Here is a 6,743-nt window from a genome sequence, read left to right as displayed (position 1 = left end):
TTTGATGCTTTTTCTCTTGATTCTTTCTCAGTTCTTGTTTATCATAGGCTTCAGAACTTGTTTAAATACACCTTGGATCACTTCTGAACGTTGGGGATCATTGGTGAAGTCAATAGAGCTGTTGTGGTGTGAATTCATCTTCAAAAATCTGTTAGGAGCGAAGGGGTGTCGGCACACCTTCAAGGGGTATTGGTACCTCATGTGTAAAATTCAAATATTTCGACCGTTATTAGACTAGGGGTATCGGTACCTCTCAGGGGTATTAGTACCCTTTGGGCATTCTATTTTTCTCGGAGCCAAAATTAACATATGGGGTTTTGGTACCTTTGAGCTAGGTATCGGTACCTCTTTGCATTGGGGTATCCGTACCCTTATTGCATTTAATGTATGAGGGGTATCGGTACCTCTTAAGAGGGTATCGGTACCTCCCTATTTAAAACTCATTTTTTGGCTCGATTTTGGTTTGAAATACTTTGTAAAAATTATTTCAAAAATATTTTAAGAATGAAACATAATTTTTCACTTAAGTAAGGAGTAGAATTGACATTTGAAAACTTGGAGTAATATATGTGATATCGAATAATTTGATCGAATATTATATTTTTAAAATTGAATATATAAAATCTTAAAATTCATTAATACTTTATTTGCTATATCGAAACATCAAAATGTTTTCAACAACTAGCATCTAACCTCTCCACCGAGCACAACTCCTTTTAGTCGATTGAAATCCTAGCCTTATATCTAAGGGTGGATTAGGTCTAGTTACTATCTAAAACCCATTGCTTATGTTAATGCTCCTTAGTTTCTCTTGAACACTAATGATGAGCTACTTAGTTTCTCTCGAACACTAAGTATTTTCCTAATGAATGGCTACTTTCATAGCTCCTACAACCTTAAGTCATTAAGCACCTAAAAGCAAAACAAATAAAAGCATAAAAAGAAAACAACCAACCATTAAAGAAAACTTAAGCATATATAGTGAACTCTCACCAAATAAAGCTAGTTAATAGTGGGATTCGAATATTCCATGAAACAAAACATGAAATTAATTCGTTCCATACAACCCAAATATGATAAGAGATAAAAAAACAACAAAGGGGTGGAGGAAAAAGCCTTCGACGCGTGCTGTCGTAGCTCCCCTCGGCCACCATGAACTGCCCCAGCTCACTAACTCCTCTCGGACGCCTAGCTCGCCACTCCCTCGAGCTTGCTAATGGAGGAATTCCACAGCAAAAGTGGAGGAACGGAAAAAGGTGGAAACTTTCTTCTCTAGTCGCCTCTCCACTCTTTTCTCAAAATCTAGTCTCTCAAATATGGTGACCTCATATTCTATTTATAGTGGGAAATAAACCTAGGGTTTTATGTCAAAATTCCCATAGTACCCTAAAGTTTATTCCTTTCACGTAAGAGGTGGTGCATAGGTAGTAGTGGACCCCTCTTATGTGGTCGGCAGCAAAGAACACGTGTAGACAATGACAGCTGGCTCATAATAAAAATATATTTTTTGTCTTTTATGCCCAGAAATGCCATCTTATTTGCCGTGAAATTCGTATTTTACTAAGCATTTCCAATTTGTCACGACAATTCTCCTTGCGTATCCATTCTCCCAAATCCTACACATCATTAAACAACACACCTTCCCCATAACGCATCTCCGTTTTCCAAAATAAAATGTCACGGCAAAATATATCCACCACATGCAACTATATGATCCTAAATGCATCTATATGATCCTATATGGGATTTTACACAATCAATAACTTAAGTGAAAAAAGCCCTAAATATAGCCTTTCTACGGTGTTATCAACCTGGCCTCCTGGGATCTTCGTTCTGGTAATTCACTGTATTTTAACTCAGATTATCTCGAGATGATTTCTACGGTTGTATTGACTGATATTGGTTTAAGTTAATATATGTTTGGGTACTCTTTCCCCTATTAGGCTTAGAGTGATTTTTTAATGAGGCATGTTTTCTTCAAAATAAAAATAAGTAGTCCTATTGAGGACTTGATGAACTCGCCAAAGAAGTTGAATTTAGAGCCCAAAAGTTAGGTGGGTTTTTTTGAGAAAACTTTAATGAATTTATCATATCTAAATTTAAGAGGATGGGCTTATTAAAATAGTCTTAATGATTCCATAGTCATGATTCGGGTGGTCAATATTTGAAATAGACCTTATGAAATTATTTACATAAGTGTGAAGAATTAGTCATCTTCTATGGAAGACGTTAGGCCATCTTTCTAGAGCACTTACTAGTATTTTAAGGTGTATTGGTTAAACTGTTGATTTATCAAAATTTAATTGGATGAACGAAATTAGTCACGTGTTATGAGTGTGCTCTTATCTTAATAAGTTTCAGATTCTTTCACTTGTTTAGGAGAAGAATCATTCGTTTTTAGTAAGTATTAGTTCCATATTTATTCACTAGTATTTAACGACCAATTTTATTATTTGCTCTTTTCATGTTTTATTTTATTATATATCTTTATAAAAATATTGCATTAGTGAGAGAATATTGATAATTCAAAGAATATAATATCCCACAATGTCGTATAGTAGTTAGGTATGTACTTTCTTATTAAATATCTTTTTTTCTATTTTCAATAGGTTGTTTCAGATTAGAGGCAAGGTGTATGAATTGCTTGTTAATTTCATTTCCTGGAGATTGTATTGAAGGTAAATGCAATCCAATGCCAAATTGTAGTCTGGGATCTTTCTCCAGGTGAAGTTTATTTCATTGTTGTCTCATAGGCTTCTTCATGAACTGTTGAAGAAATTGGGTGCAGAGAGCTAAAGCATGGGGTCTTTCATTGGGCTGCATACTATGTAAGTTAAATAGTCCGTCCTATAATATAGACTCGATTCAGACTTTGATCAACAATAGGCCTATCGCTGATTCCGGTGGTGAAAAGAAAGCCCATGCCTAACTCGCTACACTCACACTCACAACTTGGCAAGGTTGCATCCCGTGCTATGCTATTTGATCGAGATTTGAAATACCCTTCTAAGCCAGCCCGATTGGAATCTTGTTCGCTTTCGTTATCTTTCTTTTTATTGATCCAGCCTATACCTATTTCCTCTTGCTTCGTGCGACCGAGCCTGTACCTCATAGAACAGAAATCCTTTTCACTTATTCTTCGGAAAAGCTCGCTTTCATTTAGGTAATATTAGGTTTTAGGGTTTCGTTTCTCAATTAATAGTTCGCGTCATAATTCCTTGCGTTTTCTTTTTCATTTGGTTGATTAGTTATTTTCATCTACAGTCTGCTGTTCGGTTACTAGGAAACGTTGGAAAAACCAGAAAGAAAGGGAGGGGGGGGGGGAAGTCTGTCACGGCTGGTGTTAGTGATACTGTAATAACAATTCGGGATAAGAGGCAAAATTGGGCAAACCAAACTTAAACGATACTGGCCTGGGAAAGCTCCTGAGTGGGCTGATGATGCCAATGAAGATGGCGATATTAGGATGGCAATGTCTGCTGCGTTAGAAAAAGCTTTTCCTAGTCACGAAGATCCGAGTATTGTTTTAAAAGATGATTCTAGGTTACGTCGTTTGGCTGAGAGTAGAGTTGATAATAGAGATGAAATTAGGGCTGATCATAGACGTATTAGGCAAGCTGAGATTGTGTCTATGAAAGAGGAGGAGAATCGGAGGAACGAAAGGGTCGATGCCAAGGAAGAAGATGAAGATAGCTTGGAGGAGAGAAGGAAGAGGATTAGGGAGAAGCTACTGCAGAGGAAACTCCATTGTTGGAGGAGGAAGAGGAAGAGGAAGTGGAAGAAGAAGAAGAAGAGGAAGAGGAGGAGTACGAGACTGATTCGGAAGAGGAACATATGGGAATTGCAATGGCTAAGGCAGTTTTTGTGCCGAAATCTGATAGAGAGACGATAGCTGAGCGTAAACGGCTGGAGGCTGAAGAACAGGCTATGGAGGAGGCTGAGAAGAGGAAGTTGGAACATAGGAAGATTGAGACAAGGCAACTCGTGGTTGAGAATATTTGGAAGAATGCTGAGATTCAGAAAAACATGGAATTGGAGGCGAACTTAGAAGATGTGGATACTGATGACGAGATTAATGAGGCCGAGGATTATGAAGCTTGGAAAGCGAGAGAGATTGCTAGGATTAAGAGAGATCGGGAGGAAAGGGAAGCAATGATAAGGGAGAGGGAGAAGATCGAGAAGGTTAGGAATATGACAGAGGAAGAGAGACGAGAATGGGAGAGGAGGAATCCGAAACCTGCTCCACCTCCTAAACAAAAGTGGAAGTTTATGCAGAAATACTACCACAAGGGTGCCTTCTTCCAGACAGATGCTGATGATCCTGCTGCAACTGCAGGAGCCCACAATATTTATCACCGTGACTTCTCTGCTCCGACAGGTGACGACAAGATGGACAAGACTATATTACCCAAGGTCATGCAGGTCAAGCATTTCGGTCGTAGTGGCAGAACGAAATGGACTCATCTTGTCAATGAGGATACAACTGATTGGAACAATCCGTATGTTCTCTATAAAGCTCATCTCTCTGATAATGCTTTTAGCTCTTCGATTCTAACTTTGTGATATGTTACCTTTTATATATTCTGGATTTGAATAAGCATTTTAAATCAACCGAATAACTCACTTAGTATAAACAATATCAATAAATATAAGTTATGGCTTGAAGGATGAAATATTAATTTTTATCAACTAAAGCTTGTTTCTACCGGGGCAAAGCAAGGAGAATTATGTGGAACTTGTATTGTATTTGCTGGTTTATTTGGGCTCAATATCCATATTTGTTACTAGTTGTTCTGGGATTTATTGAGTGAAAACCTAACAGAATATCCTAGAAGCATATTTGCTTCATTTTACTTGCAATTTCATTAGTTTATCAATATGTTGGAGGGTATTAATAAACTCCGGTTGGATTTCTTTGTGCTTCATAGTAGTGGAACTTCTTGCCTCAAACTGTGCCATTCTGATGATGATAGCGAGAACATGCTTTGAGTAAATTTTCTTAGTTTCTTTCATGGATCATCTGAATTGAATTCGAAATACCTAAAATAGTATAACTAGTGAAAAAGAATGATTTTCAGAGGAGGTTTTTAGGTAGAAAATGAATCTGCTTATTTTCGATGAGATCTTTTATTTGAAGAACATATTCTCTAAAAGGGCCCTTAAGTTTTTATTTATTTGGATCTAGATTTGAACCCCAAAGATAAGATCTCTGAATGTTTGCTGTGGCTGGTATTATTTGTTTAAATGACCACTGGGTATAAACACAATTATGTTCCTGACAGAACCTTGTATTTTGTTATTGTTTGGCTTTTGTGCAGATGGACATACAACGATCCCCTTCGGGCAAAGTATAATGCAAAAATGGCAGCCGTGAATGCACCTATAGCGAAACCAAAAGGAAGCAAGAAGTTGAAGGACTGGGAAACAAAATAAATAATACTTTCAATCTATCATTTGATTTGGAGAGTTTCATCTCTTCTATTTTTCCTGGTGACTGCCATGTGTCCTTGCAAATGGTACAAAGGGTTGATGCTTCTGTCTTCCCTCTGTAAACGAGATGTAGGGGGTTTAATGAATCATAACTTCGATGAAATCAATTCAAATTCTGAATTTTTGAATGCTAATTCATTAATGGGGTTGGATTTTTACTAGATATGTTCCTTTAAAAGCACAATTTTCATGCTGATTTTATTTTTTGGAAACAGTCAAACCGATTTATCTTTTATTTATATTTGTTTTTGAGTGTAGTATTTTCAGGTTTTATGCAAAATTTCCGGCAAGAAAACCCAGTTTGCAACCGGAGCTAAGGCCGGGTTTGTGGCAACGTTGATAAATGGAAAGTTGGGTGTTGGAGTTCCGGTTGCCTTGTATGTTGAATCAGTTATAGAAGGGGAGGAACCCATTGTTTTTGGCCCTGATGCTGTTCTTGTGAATTATGAGAAATGGTTGGAATTAGCAAAAAGTATCTGAAATTAAAAACCATCCCTTAAGATTCAAACACAATATTATGATATGTTTAGGCACCATAGTATAGTTCCATAAACATATAATTACTATCCTAATAATTACACTCTCATGTGGTTACTAGAAACATGGATGGACACATGATTTTATGTTAAGGGATAAATTTTTAAAATTTTAGTAAGTGTAAGAATTATAAGATTTTTGGGGAGAGAAAACATATTATTAATAGAAAATACATTAAAAAATTTAAAATATATGATAATTTAAAATTTTCAAAGGACAATTGTTTTTATTTGTACCCTAGTTCATCATTGAATAAAAATTATAATGTCCTAGATATATTTGATGAGTAAATATGTAATTATATCTCAATCTCATATATCATGTTTAGTGACATAAATTGTAACATCCCAAAAACCATATTGGTGACTAAAATGTAAGTTTTTGAAACTTTGTACTTGATTTCAAAAAAATTAAAAGTTCAGGGACTTAATTTTAATTTAATTAGGTAGGATTGATTTGAAAAGAAGTAAAGAAGGAAGGGAAAAATGGTCTTCTAATAATAATGAATTAAAAATTCATTAGGAGTGTTTTTATATACACATGGAAGGAAAGGAAAAGTATCAGAGATATCTAGAATATTTTCTACATCCTTTCTTCCTCCTCTCTAAGCGAGTGCTTGGCTAAGGTGAGTATGTTTCCTATTCATTATTTATTTCAATTTAAAGTTGGTTTTGATTCTTGGAGTGTTAAGAAAGCTTAAGTAAAGCTTTATGTAG

At 35.9% G+C, this 6,743-nt stretch overlaps 1 pseudogene; it reads left to right on the top strand.

Annotated features, from left to right (window-relative positions):
• The first annotated feature begins 1,740 nt into the window (after positions 1 to 1,740).
• On the top strand, positions 1,741 to 5,655 carry LOC120196920 (annotated as a pseudogene).
• The last annotated feature ends 1,088 nt before the right edge of the window (positions 5,656 to 6,743 follow it).

This window comes from Hibiscus syriacus, unplaced genomic scaffold (genome assembly GCF_006381635.1).
Source record: "Hibiscus syriacus cultivar Baekdansim isolate YM2019G1 unplaced genomic scaffold, ASM638163v2 tig00117034_pilon, whole genome shotgun sequence".
Classification (NCBI taxonomy): Eukaryota; Viridiplantae; Streptophyta; class Magnoliopsida; order Malvales; family Malvaceae; genus Hibiscus; species Hibiscus syriacus.
The sequence above is the reverse complement of the archived record's forward strand: the minus strand, read 5'-3'. Positions and strand labels throughout refer to the sequence as shown.